Raw genomic sequence first — 15,086 nt, 5'->3', positions numbered from 1 at the left:
TAAAGATTTTAAAATCTTAACTATCTTTATTTAAAATGACTGAACACATACTTTATTTAAATTTATTAAAGGGTAGCAATCTGTGCCCCTCCAAGCTCCACCTTCTATAACCTAACTCTCTTATAAACATACTATGATACGTTCTTGATAAATCATTCTGAATGGATGAGGGGCATGTGAAGAAGGTATTTTACACATTTTTCTAAGAAAGAGTGTGCAGGATAGGGAGAGGAAGTTTTTATTGGCTGGGGGAGGTACAGAGGTGTGGGGATGTGTCGGGGTGGCAGAAAGGAGGGCCAGAGGCACCGCCTCCAAAGGGAGCATCCCCCAGCCTCCAGCCTCCCCGCCCTCTTGGTGGCCAGCGTTACTCTCCTGGGAGAATGGCCCATGAGGGAAGGAAGCACTGTTGCCTGTGTTCTCACAGTATAACCGATCCCAGTTGTGGGACGTTGAGGGTGCTGATGGGGCCTTGACCGTAACAGAAGACATAGTTCTAGTGGTACTGCAGTGATGCGAGAACCAGGCTTTGTCAGTACTGCTTTCTTTGCCAGGCGTCATTTGGAAAGCTTTATATATAAATCATTTAACTTCATAACTGTCCCTTGAGGTAGGTGTGGTTGTTACCTGCATTTCATAACTGATTTAAATGGCAGTGTAGGCTGGTGGGTGGTCGTCCATCCTGGAATTCTGCCCGGGAGGCCTGGTGTGACCCTGTGAGAGAGCCCTGTCATCCCTGGGATTCTGTTTCCCAAAGAGATAGAGAATTGACTAGAACACTCTTCTCTTTCCTTCTAACATATGACCTACTATCTGCTCCCTTTCTGGGGGCTCTGACTCTATATCTGAACTTGGAAGTGAGTAGAGGCAAAAAATATTTAAGCATTGTTATATGTTAAAAATTAAATGTAATTTTAATGTAAAAAAATAATGGTAATTACCATATAAATGATCAAAGAGAAGGAAAATATTACCTGAAGTCTCATCCAAGATAGTGATCCTTTAATATTCTAGTCTTTTCCCACTTAGCCTTACATGTATGTGTTCTACATACTTAAGAACATACTTAATAAACAATTTAATGTCTTGCTAATTTCAGTTAAAGAATATGTATGTGCTTGGCTCATGTCGTCAGAAACTCCTTATAAAGGCTTACTCATTACGCATTTTGATGTCTGTTTAATGTTCAGTTATTTGAACTTTCCACAATTTGGTTAATAATTGTAAAGGGTAAGTTTTTGATACCTTTTATTATAAATAATGCTATAATGAATGTGCTTTGAAGTTTATGCATCTTAGAGAGAACCGAGGTTAGCAACTTCATCATTGTGATACCAGGCCTGTTTTATGATTGAAATCTATAGACTGAGTTCTCAGCATGGCAGAGGAACCCCATGGCTGTCTTTCTTGATTGCCAGCCATCGTCAGCTTCAAGTGACAGCTTGTTGTAACTTGTGGAAAGGGAACCGAATGTTCTGAAAACTGCTGTTCTACAAGAAAGAGGACTTGCAGTTCAGACCTATTCCATGAACACATTGGCTCCCATTTCTAATTATTTTCAAAGATGACACAAGTTACTCTTTGGCTGTCAGATGCTGGCGAGTCAGGGCTGTAATGGGATGAGGAGGGACGGTGTTTCCAACTGAGTGACAAGCCAGAGCTATTTATAGGTTATTTCTTCATGTTGCACCTGGTGACCTTTGCTGCGTCCAACTTGTTTGTTTCCTCTGGGGATGTTGCCTTAGGAACAGTCCTGAAGGGCCCTCCGCTGGTCCTGCCTTAAAGATTGACAGTGAGTCATAGGCGTGTCCCTGTCCAGCAAACACTGAGGTTTGGCCAGAGCATCCTATGGACTAGGTGTTAGGAGCAGTCTGGTTTTATAAAACGTCTCTCTGTTTACCATGTTTTTCTCACATTAGCCTGGAAATTGGTTATCAGTAACCTGACCATTCGCTTGAAAGTTTCAACTCATTTTTTTTTTTTTTTCAACTCATTTTGAAAGTGATTCACCTTAAACAGCTAGTTCTGTATCAAAACACTTTGAACAACATTGTCTTATTTTTAACTAATTCTCCTGAAATTGCGTTGATACTGCCCAGTGGGTAGGGTGATGTCCATGAAGAAAATCTGCCGTTTGGCTTCCAGATTTCATGAGCTTTATTGGATTCCTCAGTTGACATTTAGGCCAGCATTTTATGTGTTTATTTTTTATTTTTGTTTTCTTTTTAGACAGATGAGGATTGTTTTTTATTTTGGTTGTTCAAGCATGAGTATTGTTCCTTGAGATGTTTAACATTTGTGGAGCTCATGAATTCCTTTGTGGCTGTCAGTGACAACATGCCCACTCTGCCGCACTGTAAGCCATGTCAGTAATGAGATGTTGTTTTTTGAGTTTCGTTGTAAACCTATTAGATATTTACCAAGTTTTGAAACATGGATATTTGCACAGTGGCTGTCATGTCACTTAGTAATGTTACATATAAAGCTAAACTCTTATTTGGAGTACAATTTGGGTTCTCGAAGCAATGTACAACATATCGTTGTTTTTCTTTTATTTAAAATAAATTTAGTGTCTTTGTATGATCAGAAGGAGGGTGAGCAAAGTAAGGCAGGAGTACAGCAGGGATTGTTCTCACTCTCATTTAGGAAAAGGCCAGAGTGGACACTTGCCATAGATGAACATGGAAATGGTATAGACTGTGTGTATTTTTCCAAGCCAAAAGCAGAGCAGCTGTGGTCACTAAGTGGTCCAGGCTTTGCCCTGCTGTTTACATCTGCCATCGTTGTAGCTGGATTGGTATATTTAGACAGTGACAGGCAAAGGGTAGTGAGGTGTCTTGAGGAAGGCGTTTTTCCCCCTAAGGTTTTCAGAGGCATCATTTGTAGCTACAGTGGGGCTGGTAAGCAGTGGATGAAAGTTACCTCAGCTGAAGGTGCAGTTGTAAAAATAGTTTTTAAAGGAACATTTGGTTTTTTGTACATAATGGGCAGGACAATATTAATAATGTTTATTGCCCTAATGTGCTCCAAATCCATGTATTTAAGGAACTGTAATAGGAATTGCTATATTCTTAAATTTTCTTACTTCTAAAACTGCCCCACTTTGCAAATACCAAAGCCTATTTATAGTAAAGTCATAGAAAACTAACTTGGGTTAATATTATTTTTCAGTTGCTGACTTCTTTGAAAGACTGATAATTTTAGGTATTAAAGACAGGCCCAGACTGTTTCTAAACTTTCAACGTGATTTGGATTGTTTCTAGAGAAGGACATAGTTTACCTAGGTTTTTGTTGGTTTGACCACACTACACAACTTGTGGGATCTTAGGATCTTAGCTCCCTGACCAGGAGTTGAATGCTGGCACTTGGCGTTGAGAGCTTGAAGTCCCAACTGTTGAACCACCAGGGAATTCCCTTACCTAGGTTTTGTGTTAACTCATAGGATTGGACTCTTTTTCTACTAATATAAAAATCATTTTTACACCTATTTGTAAAAAAAAAAAAGTAAAAAACAAAAGAAAACAGTACACTAGATGTTACAGACATGAAGCTTTCCTGTTATACAGATTCTTCTTGAATTTATGTCAGTCATAATCTTGGGGCAAAAAGAAAATAAAAAACACTCCTACTAAAATATTGAATCTAGGGACTTCTCTGGTGGTACTGTGGTTAAGACTGCATGCTCCCAAGGCAGGGGGCCTGGGTTCAATCCCTGGTCAGGGAACTAGATCCCACATGCTGCAGCTAAAACCTCATGCAGCCAGATTAAACACTGGATCTGATTTTTTGAGTAAATTTAATCATAAAGGCCTCCAAGGAAGGGCCTTTCCATAGAAATGATCCTACATACCATATTTAATCGTAAACAAATAATATTTTTATTGCTCTGACAGTTAAAAACTGTCTCTATTTTTAATATTTAGAGCAGTCAGTCAGCAGTCTCTCCCCTTCTGTATCAACCAAGAACCAGATGTCAGGCTGAAGGGAAAGATAAGCCCAGACTAGCTGTGAGCCTTGGAACTTGAGTGATGACAAGGGAAAGTTCATAATGAAAGCTGGGCGCCAAAAAGGTTGGGGACAGAGGCTACACAGAAGGGCGAAGGCTTCTCACGCATGGGTCTTAGGGTCTGGGGACCAGATTTTGGTTGGCGGCAGACGTGGTAGGTGAAGCAGCCTGTGCTCTGCACGTGGCATAAGAAGTCAGATCAGTAACTGGAAAGCACTGTCGGTGGGAATGGCTAAACACTGAAATGCCATCAAAATTTGGGATTGGTTTACTGACGCTTTTCATATTTGTGGGTTTTTCTCTCTTATTCTGAAGTGGGTTTGGTAGAGTTCCAATTTTGAGGCCTATTTCTGTGTTATTTCCAATGTTAGTGAAACTTGCCTTAAGCCCTACCATTTGGTCTCTGCATTCTGGCATCTACACGGAAGCACAGTGGTCTCCACCCTGCGGGCAGGCAGTTGAATACCTGCCTGGGGAGATGAGGCAGTCCTATGTGCATTGTGAAAGAACTGCATTAAATGGTATAGGATCATTAAATGGTATAGTGTGAATCAGTTTAGCGAAGGCCACACCAAAGGCAAAATCCTCTCAGAGACAGGAGTATTTTAATGTATGTAGATGGTAGTTAAGTGTGGCTCTTGAGGAAGTGAATTTTATCTTAAAAAAAAAAAAAAAAAAAGTTATTTATTTGGTTGTGCCCTAGTCTTAATTCCAGCATGTGGGATCTAGTTCCCCAACCAGGGATGGACCCTGGGCCCTCTGCATTGGGGGCTAGGCCTCTTAGCCACTAGACCACTAGGGAAGCCCTAAGGGAGGGGATTTGGAATTGGGTTAATGGTTTAGACTGTTGGGCAGTGGTTGGAGAGGAGATCTGGATGCAGAAAAGAGCATGAGTGACAGCTCAGGAATACGAGTGAAGGAGGAGAGTCCAAGCTTGGGCAGTAGGTCCAACGGGGCCGTGAGAACAGGATCCTTTTTCTGGAATAGAAGTGCACCTCCAGGCATGGAGCAGTGAGTTGCCAGGCATTGGTGACAGTGGCGGTGATGGGAGCCCGGTTTACAAGCCGCATCCCTTGGCTGGCAGCCCAGGGCCGCTGGTTGGTTAGGTCTCAGGTGACATTGGCAGGGGCTGAAGGAGGAAGTACAGCGTTGGTTTGCACCTTGGTGGCCGTGTCCACATACCGTTAGCACTTCCCTTCCATTGATACCAGATACACCCACAATGTAAAAATTAAAATTATGCTAGGGTGCTTTCAATAATCACATTTTAAATTAGATCTGGCAGCTCTAATGAGGATAAGTGGGGAAACAAGACATTTAACTAATCAGTTCTGAGAGGCTGAAATAACTATGCTCGTTTTGATTCCAATGACAAACAATGACTTCTGGAGATTAAAAATTGCGGGCCTCCCTTCTGCTTGCCAGTGTATGTGATAAGTTAATTGATCGCTTTGAGAACTCGCTGGTTGTTTTCAGTAGTGAAAGGGGGTGAAACAATGGAAGAATGATTCTGTGTCTGTGCAGTAGGGACTTAAGGTACAGTTAAATATTCCTTATTCCACGTAAAGGGCTGCATAGGATTAGAACGTCATATTCCAGAAAGGGCACAGATTAGTTTTGTCATGTGTTGCCATATTGGAGATGGAGGCTGGCATTTTAAAAATAAGTGCCTGGTGAATTATGTCATGGAAGGGCACCTTTACTGGGCATGAACTGTATCCAAAAGGTGTGAAGGGCAGTGAGAGGCAGAGTGCTGGAAATTGTTCATCACAGGTGAGGTTTACCCCTAGCATTGGCAACATCCCAACAGTGGCAGCACAGATGAAGCCCAGAAGGTTATGAAAGGAGGGATGGGAAAATAGAAAGACAAAAGAAAACCATGAATCATCTTAAACTGCCACATTGAGTTTTAAAAATAATGTACTGATCTTACATACCTTCTCACGTGTGGAGATACCAGTAACGTATAACAGAATTAAATGAGGTGATACATAAGCTTCTCAAAAGTTTTCTTTATAGCCAGTACTATTAGAAGTTTCTTGTTTTTCTTTAAAAGAAAACATCATCCCTTCCTTCTTTCTCCCTTTTTTGCTCCCTTCAAAGAGAAACCATAAGACTTTGATATTTGAGGTGACCTAAAGTGAGTAGGTAACAACAGAGTTAGAAGGGCTAATAAGTTATGTTGTTGCTGTTGTGTAGTCTATTCTAACTAACACTCCACTATCTCCCAGTGGTTGCTCAAACTCATGTCCACTGAGTCAGTGATACCATTTCACCATCTCATCCTCTGCTGGCCCACTTCTTCTTTTGCCAGCATCAGGGTCTTTTCCAGTGAGCTGACTCTTCACATCGGGTGGCCAAAGTATTGGCGCTTCAACTTCAGCATCAGTCCTTCCAATGAATATTCAGGACTGATTTCCTTTAGGATTGACTGATTTGATCTCCTTGCTGTCCAAGGAACTCTCAAGAGTCTTCTGCAGTACCACAATTCGAAAGCCTGAATTCTTTGGCACTCAGCTTTCTTTTATGGTCCAACTCTCACATCTGTACATGACTAGTGGAAAAACCATAGTTTTGACTGTCCGGACCTTTGTTGGCAAAGTGATGTCTCTGCTTTTTAATATGCTGTCTAGGTTTGTCATAGCTTTCCTTCCAAGGAGCAAGCGTCTTTTAATTAAGTTATGAGAACTGCTTATTTCAAGCATTGTTTGTGTACTCAATTATCATGCTCTTTTATCACCTTCAGGAGAAGGTGATTGGGACCTGTATTTGACCAGTTAATGAAATAGTTGGTTAGGCAGGGAGTCATAGAAATGTACTTCTGTTTGCTTTAATGTGATCTGTACATATAAACATATGTATAACTGGATATAATTGGATTAAAATACACACCTATAGGCATAAAGGTGTGTGTGTGTGTGTGTGTGTGTGTGTGTACACACATGAGTGTACGTGTGTGTGTGTGTGTATGAGTGTCAGCCGGTCCTCTGGGACTTGACTGTTTTCCCTCCATCTTCTACAAATATTTTCCCCACATCCAGCCCAGCAGCAGTGAAAAAATTGACATACCTGTTGACCATCAGTTCAGTTCAGTCGCTCAGTCATGTCCGACTCTTTGTGACCCCATGAATTGCAGCACGCCAGGCCTCCCTGTCCATCACCAACTCCCAGAGTTCACTCAAACTCACGTCCATCGAGTCGGTGATGCCATCCAGCCATCTCATCCTCTGTCGTCCCCTTCTCCTCCTGCCCCCAATCCCTCCCAGCATCAGAGTCTTTTCCAATGAGTCAACCCTTCGCATGAGGTGGCCAAAGGACTGGAGTTTCAGCTTTAGCATCATTCCTTCCAATGAACACTCAGGACTGATCTCCTTTAGAATGGACTGGTTGGATGTCCTTGCAGTCCAAGGGACTCTCAAGAGTCTTCTCCAACACCACAGTTCAAAAGCATCAATTCTTCGGGGCTCAGCTTTCTTCACAGTCCAACTCTCACATCCATGCATGACTACTGGAAAAACCATAGTTGACTAGATGGACCTTTGTTGGCGAAGTCATATCTCTGCTTTTGAATATGCCATCTAGGTTGGTCATAACTTTCCTTCCAAGGAGTAAGCATCTTTTAATTTCATGGCTGCAATCACCATCTGCAGTGATTTTGGAGCCAAAAAAGATAAAGTCTGACACTGTTTCCACTCTATTTCCCATGAACTGATGGGACCAGATGCCATGATCCTTCGTTTTCTGAATGTTGAGCTTTAAGCCAACTTTTTCACTCTCCACTTTCACTTTCATTAAGAGGCTTTTTAGTTCCTCTTCACTTTCTGCCATAAGGGCGGTGTCATCTGCATATCTGAGGTTATTGATATTTCTCCCGGAAATCTTGATTCCAGCTTGTGCTTCTTCCAGCCCAGCATTTCTCATGATGTACTCTGCATAGAAGTTCAATAAGCTGGGTGACAATATACAGCCTTGACGTACTCCTTTTCCTATTTGGAACCAGTCTGTTGTTCCATGTCCAGTTCTAACTGTTGCTTCCTGACCTGCATATAGGTTTCTCAAGAGGCAGGTCAGGTGGTCTGGTATTCCCATCTCTTTCAGAATTTTCCACAGTTGATTGTGATCCACACAGTCAAAGGCTTTGGCATAGTCAATAAAGCAGAAATATATGTTTTTCTGGAACTCTCTTGCTTTTTCTATGATCCAGTGGATGTTGGCAATTAAGAAGAGGTGTCAAGAATACACAAAAGAACTGTACAAAAAAGGTCTTCACAACCCAGATAATCATGATGGTGTGATCACCGACCTAGAGCCAGACATCTTGGAATGTGAAGTCAAGTGGGCCTTAGAAAGCATCACTACAAACAAAGCTAGTGGAGGTGATGGAATTCCAGTTGAGCTATTTCAAATCCTGAAAGATGATGCTGTGAAAGTGCTGCACTCAATATGCCAGCAAATTTGGAAAACTCAGCAGTGGCCACAGGACTGGAAAAGGTCAGTTTTCATTCCAATCCCAAAGAAAGGCCATGCCAAAGAATGCTCAAACTACCACACAGTTGCACTCATCTCACACGCTAGTAAAGTAATGCTCAAAATTCTCCAAGCCAGGCTTCAGCAATACGTGAACCTGTTGACCATAATGGTGCTCAAATGTGATGAGCATAGTGCCTGGAGCTAACTTCCAGAATCAACCATCACCCTACGCTGCTAGTTATGTCTCTCTGAGATGCTTAATTAGCATGGATGGACCGTTCTATGCTGACCTCTGTCCTGAGTGGCTCCCCTGCAGTTGTTCATATGCATCTTCTGTCTTAGCCACCCTACAAATGTAACTCAGCCTCCGAGTGCCTGCCTGGACCACGGAGCTGACACATGGAGATCTTGCTGTATGTCACCAAGGCCAAGGGATAATGGCATTTTGAGAAGCGGGGTGGTCTGTTAGTCTGCTTTTTCATGGAGCATCACTGGGGTGAGACTGGACAATGACCTTGGATTTAACAACATGAAGGTCACAGGTGACCTGGGTCACTGAGTAAGCACATCTCAGTGAAGCGGTGGGGCTACTTGTGGAGATAAGCACTGGTGAAAGAGAAATTTTATCATTTCCAGAAATTCCACTGTGGGGAGGAGGGAGGAAGTGGTGTTTTGGCTGGAGTTGAGGGGTCGCGGGGGATGTATCTCTTTAGCAGATGCCAGAGTCTGTCTGTGTCGTGAGTAACCCAGCGAAGAGGGCTTATATAGGAGGGTGGGGGGTTGTGGCAAAAGTGGGTGAAGCCCACGACGGGGCAAGTGTTGACTTTGGAAAGAGTGAAAGCGCTTTACCCTTTTATAGGCCCATGATCAGAGTCAAGGTCCAGGTGTGGTTGTGAAGCGCAGTGGGTGCTGAGGAGTTTGGGCAAGAGAGAAGTTGTGAAAGAAAAGGAGTGTTGAGTGCCCACTTGATATCAGTGGTCACTGACATGTGATCATTTATGTCCCTCCCCAGCCCAGCAAGTGTTTGGGGGCAGGCTTGGGGCAGGTGGGTGTAGGGGCTACTGGGCGTTGTTACTCTTGCACACGGCAGGGGGGCGAGGGGAGCAGGGTGTCCAGGCCCTGGGATTGGAGATACCATATCTGGAATGCTGCTTCTGTCATTAATGGCTTTATAAACAGCTTGTCACCTACTCAAGCAATTTCTTTGAGTCTCAGCTCTGACCTTTCTTTTCTCCTCTGACAGTTTTTTGTTTTTTTTTCTTTTCCTTTTAGCTAATAACACCTTAGACTTAGCAGTGACCACATTTGCCAGGTCCCCTGCCTTCATCCCCACCAGCAATGCCTTTATTGTCACCTGCTCTGTGCGGCTCCCTACTTGCTCTCAAGACTCTTCCATAGCGAAACCATATCATCATTTAAAAGCCCAGACTCTTCTTGTTGATCCCTTGCATAATGAGCTTAAATGATACTCATCTGCCAAATAGGCAACACCCAGCCTCCTTAGTGAGATGGTCTTGGGTTGCTGCTCCCTGCTGGGATGGTCACCTCACTGTTGCCGCCTCCCCTCCAGCCCCTCATGCCTCCTCACCCACTGTGAAAACCACATGCTTTCTCAATTGTGAAAGTCTTTAAAGGCCTCTGCTATGTATATTCATCTTTACTGCTGCAGGGCCTAGCCCAGAGCATGCATTTAATAAATATTCATTGAATCGTATTGGTTCAAGATTCTATTTTTATTGTGCCCTTTTGAAAATCACTTAAAAAAAAAGCTTAACAATACTATAAGAACATAATCCCTGAGAAATCATTTGTAACAAGCTATACTTTATTGAAAGTCAGGTTAGTGTAGAAAAGTCAGGAGGGAATGGGGCTGCAGCGTGTTGGAAGAAGGCATCTGGGGAGCCTGGGCTGAGGGCAGCACACGATCCATTTGGGATGTGAAAGAGGGGAAAGGGCAGGTGGCATCTTACTGTATATTGTTTGCTCTCTGTATTAATTACAGTGAAGTTATTAATTTAGATTACATAAAGCAATCACATAAATGCAGTAGGAGTTACTTTTTTCTCTCCTGTGAGAGAACCCTGAAGATCACCAGCCAGAATGGCCCCAGGTCCCATCTTTCTTCTTGGCTCATAGCTTTCTTGTACTCAGCATCCATTCAGGGCACAGACTGGCTACTGAGCTCCAGCCATTACATCTGCAGTGGGAGCCAGAAGCAGGGGAAAAGTAGATGAGCAAAAAGTTAACGTCTGTCCTTGAAACAAAGTTTCCTTTCACATCACATTGTCCAGGTGGAGTCATATGGCCGCTTCTAGTCACCCAGGAACCTAAGATCTGTCTTATTCTGAGATGCTTTGTGTCCCTGAAAATAAAAATATACAAATATCCTTCTAAGAGACTTCCCTGGTGGCTCAGAGGGTAAAGAATCTGTGTGCAGTGGGGATACCCACGTTTGATCCCTGGGTTGGGAAGATCCCATGGAGAAAGGAATGGCAACCCACTCCAGTATTCTTGCCTGGAGAATCCCATGGACAGAGAAGTCCATGGGGTCACAAAGAGTCAGACACAACTGAGTGACTTTCACTTTCACTTTTCATCCTTCTATGGAGAAAGATTAGAGCGGGAAGCCAGCAGCCCCTGTTAGTTTCCCTCACTCTCTCCCTGTTAGCTTTCTCTATCAGATCCTCTGTTCCTCAGCCCTGTGCCTTCCTACTCAGCCCTTACATCATCTGTAACTCCTGCCTGTGCTACTTGAGGGTGACTCAGGTTCAAGTATTCCCAGGACACACACAGAAGGTAAACATACATGTTAAAGATTTTTAAGGAAGCTGGGAAAGAATTTCAAATAAAGCAAATACATCTTGAAACAAATGTGAACTTGGTTAGACTAGAGTTAATGCCATTGAAGGCAGAGTTTAGTTGTGCTTGATGTAAATATATCCTGTGTTAAATTTGAAATAAGGTAGATGTCTAAAGGTAGAGTGAAATACGTTAAAAACTACAATGGGATATACTAAAACATCCCCCTTTGGGTGTTGGCTGTACTCTCTGCTGTAGGACACAGCATCTTCATCCTGGAAAGCTAGCATTGATTTAGCATTGTTTTGACCCTGTTCCAGTGTGATACCCGATGCACAGAGCAGTATGGTTCTCTGGAGAGGGAGCTCGTGGCTGGGTCAAGTTGGGAATTCGGTTGCTATAACTACAGCTGCACAGGTGAGGTGTGCATAAAAGTCAGGCTTCTGTGGTCCTTGGAATACCAGCGTTGGTGGTGTCCTAACAGAGTAAGTAGTCTTCAAGGGAAGCGTTCTGAAGTATATGTATGTAGAGTTGATGTTCTAGCGCCTCTGATGCTTAAAGTCTTCAGTCAGGGGGCCTGTCATCTAGGACCTTTGCATAAATAAGCCTGTGATTTCACCCTGGAAGTCCGTGCTGGCAGTGATGTTTGGTTCTCTTGCAAAAGTAGATATTATACTTCATAAAGGTTTCAAAGTTTGATATGTATCAGTGAAATACAACAATGAAATACAACATTGTTTTTCTCCGTAAAATGTCGGAATTGTTTACTGCTTAAGGGCAAAGGAGCTTGCACCCCTTGTATGTGCACAGTTGTTCTGGGGAAGGGTTGATTCGGAGGGGTGTGTGAATTACTGCTCCACCTGTATGAATTCATGGTGTCTTAAAATACAGAGCAACTCAATTTGGTTTTGTGTAAAGAAATACCCTTTCAGTGTTGGGAACAGTCAGCGAAAATGGTAAGAATAAGGCTATCGCTAAGAGAGAAATTGATAGATGAAGCAAATTATACTTTGTAAAATAGGAATGTCGTTATTAAAATTCAATTTCTAATTAATCACAGTCCCGGGACCCTCTGTTTTATTTTACTATGACTATAAAATTACAATGACTGTAAACTTGTGTGTATGAAATATAGGTATCTATTATATATATATAATAGACAGCAAAGCTGTATATTTCAGTGTTAAGGAAAATGACTTTATGCTATACTATGTACCACATTTTGTTTTTCAGATATGCTAAAAATTGTTTAAAAGTACTTCAAGAATTAAGAAATAGTTAAAATAAATTTAAATATAGCTTAGACATGTATATCACTGCCTTTTTATGTTAAAATTTAATTAAGTATAATTTGGCTTTAAAAACTATATGCTTAATATTTATTACTGATTAGAATATTGAAATGTAAGTTTAAAATAAAAAAGATTTCTTTTCTTAGATATTTCTTTCGTCACACATATATGGCTTAATAGGTGTTGGATATTTTTGCAATTAAATGTATAATTTCTGGTATTGAATGTTGATGTGTTACAGGTCTACACAAACATTTAATAACTGGATGTTCTTAGTTTAGCCTTCATCTAAAATTTTTTGAGTGAGTCTGATATTTAAGGATAATTTTTACTTTATGATGACTTATTTTACATTTTATAGCTATAAGCTGCTTAATGTGTCAGTTTCATTAAGATAAGTTTGCTATTTCTTGGGCATTTTCAGGTAATTTTAAAAACTCAGGCATTGCCCAAAATCTATCCAACATTTTCCTATATTTTATTATTATATTTTTAGTTCTAAAAATATAGAACTAAAATGCACACCTAAAAGGGTACATTTAGAAAACCACCATTAAGTATTCATACTTAATTCAGTTTTACAAGTAGGAAAACTATTAGTATTTTATTTCACTATTAATAAAACTATTAATATTTTATTCAGTCTAAATCATATACAGGATATGTGTGTGCGTATGTGTGTTTATGTGTGTATGTGTATATATATCAGAAGTTTTTTACTGCCGTGGTTCTTTATATAGTCTAAAATAATAATTATTATTCAGAATCTTGAGACCACTTAGTTTACCACTTAGTCATCTGATCTTGGATTTTAACTTATTATATAATTTTGGAAGCACAGAATGAAGAGTTATCTGTGATTAGGGTCTTCTGGGTTTTTAAATCATTATCCTATTTAAGTGAACTTTAAAAAAAAATTGAGGTAATATCAATACACATTAAGTAAAATTTTATATGTTAATTTTATATATAGTTAATGTGTGTCTATATCAATATATATAGCGGAGAAGGCAATGGCACCCCACTCCAGTACTCTTGCCTGGAAAATCCCATGGACAGAGGAGCCCGCTAGGCTGCAGTCCATGGGGTCGCACAGAGTCGGACACGACTGAAGCGACTTAGCAGCATATCAATATATAGGCATATATAGTTAATGTTGTGTATGGAAGCATCGTTGTGGCTAAAGCAGTGGTTTTATTATCTATGTCAGAGTATAGAGTAGTTACAGGAGACCTGGGTTTGATGGGTCAGGAAGATCCCCTGGAGAAGGAAATGGCAACCCATTCCAGTATTCTTAGCTAAAAAATCCCATGGACGAGGAGTCTGGTGGGCCACACCCCATGGGGTCGCAAAGAGTTGGACACGACTGAGCGACTGACGCTCATAGTCCTTCAGATATATGGAGAAGAGCTACCTGATAATGATCCAAGCCTAAGCAATATGTTTTAACTTTTCTTAAAAAGTGCTTGTGAGACAAAAAGTAGAAAAGATCCTGCATTAGAGTCCTTGTATTTGGCAATAAGGGGCTTCCCAGGTGGCTCGGTGGTAAAGAATCTGCCTGCCAATGCAGGAGATGTGGGTTTGATCCCTGGTTTAGGAAGATCCCCTGGAGGAGGAAATGGCAACCCACTCCAGTATTCTTCCCTGGGAAATACCATGGACAGAGGAGCCTGGTGGACTTCAGTCCATGGGGCCGCAAAGGGTCAGACACGACTGAGTATGCATTTGGCAATAAAGATGGTTAGGAGGTAATATGAACAATAACTGACCAAGCTGGGCCACTTATTAGATTCACTTGGCTTAGGATGGGTACTACCCTGAGGCCATGACCCTGGAGACTTTCAGTCACCACAATCTGGGCTGGACCTTACCCTCTCTTTTCAAAGCTCACAAGCAGGTGGTCAGTCAGATCTTAACTGAGCAATTGGGCTGATGACTGTGGAACCAGTAAATGCTGCAGTTTTTATGATGAGTGAACGAAGAGATCCTGGAAGATGCTGTATAGCTGGGACCGGAGACAGGAACCCTATCTCTATGGACCTGACTAGTGTTTTCATAGAAATAGAATTTGATAGGAGGTGCATGTGAGAGTAGTTTAGGAAGACTAATGGTGGAATTTAGTGACTTGAATTACAGAGAAGGGAGAGGATGGAATAAAAGATGCTTTGAACTTGCATGTCAGGCAGTGTGATGCCTTTGATAGCTACAACATAATTTAGAGGGGTTGAGGTGGGTGGTTTAGTTTCAGAAAACTAAGATCATGCCATCTGGTCCCATTACTTCATGGCAAATAGATGGGGAAACAATGGAAACAGTGAGAGACTTTATTTTTTGGGGCTCCAAAATCACTGCAGATGGTGACTGCAGCCATGAAATTAAAAGACGCTTACTCCTTGGAAGAAGAGTTATGACCAACCTAGACAGCATATTAAAAAGCAGAGACATTACTTTGCCCACAGAGGTCCGTCTAGTCAAAGCTATGATTTTTCCAGTAGTCATGAATGGATGTGAGAGTTGGACTA

The 15,086-nt window shown here is 41.6% G+C and overlaps 1 protein-coding gene across 13 annotated transcripts in view; it reads left to right on the top strand.

Annotated features, from left to right (window-relative positions):
• RAPGEF2 (Rap guanine nucleotide exchange factor 2) overlaps window positions 1–15,086 on the top strand; it is a 275,356-nt gene that overhangs the window by 112,302 nt on the left and 147,968 nt on the right. The gene's annotated exons all lie outside the window — the stretch shown is intronic.

Source organism: Bubalus kerabau, chromosome 16 (assembly GCF_029407905.1).
Source record: "Bubalus kerabau isolate K-KA32 ecotype Philippines breed swamp buffalo chromosome 16, PCC_UOA_SB_1v2, whole genome shotgun sequence".
Lineage (NCBI taxonomy): Eukaryota > Metazoa > Chordata > Mammalia > Artiodactyla > Bovidae > Bubalus > Bubalus kerabau.
This window is presented reverse-complemented; position numbering and strand designations above follow the sequence as displayed.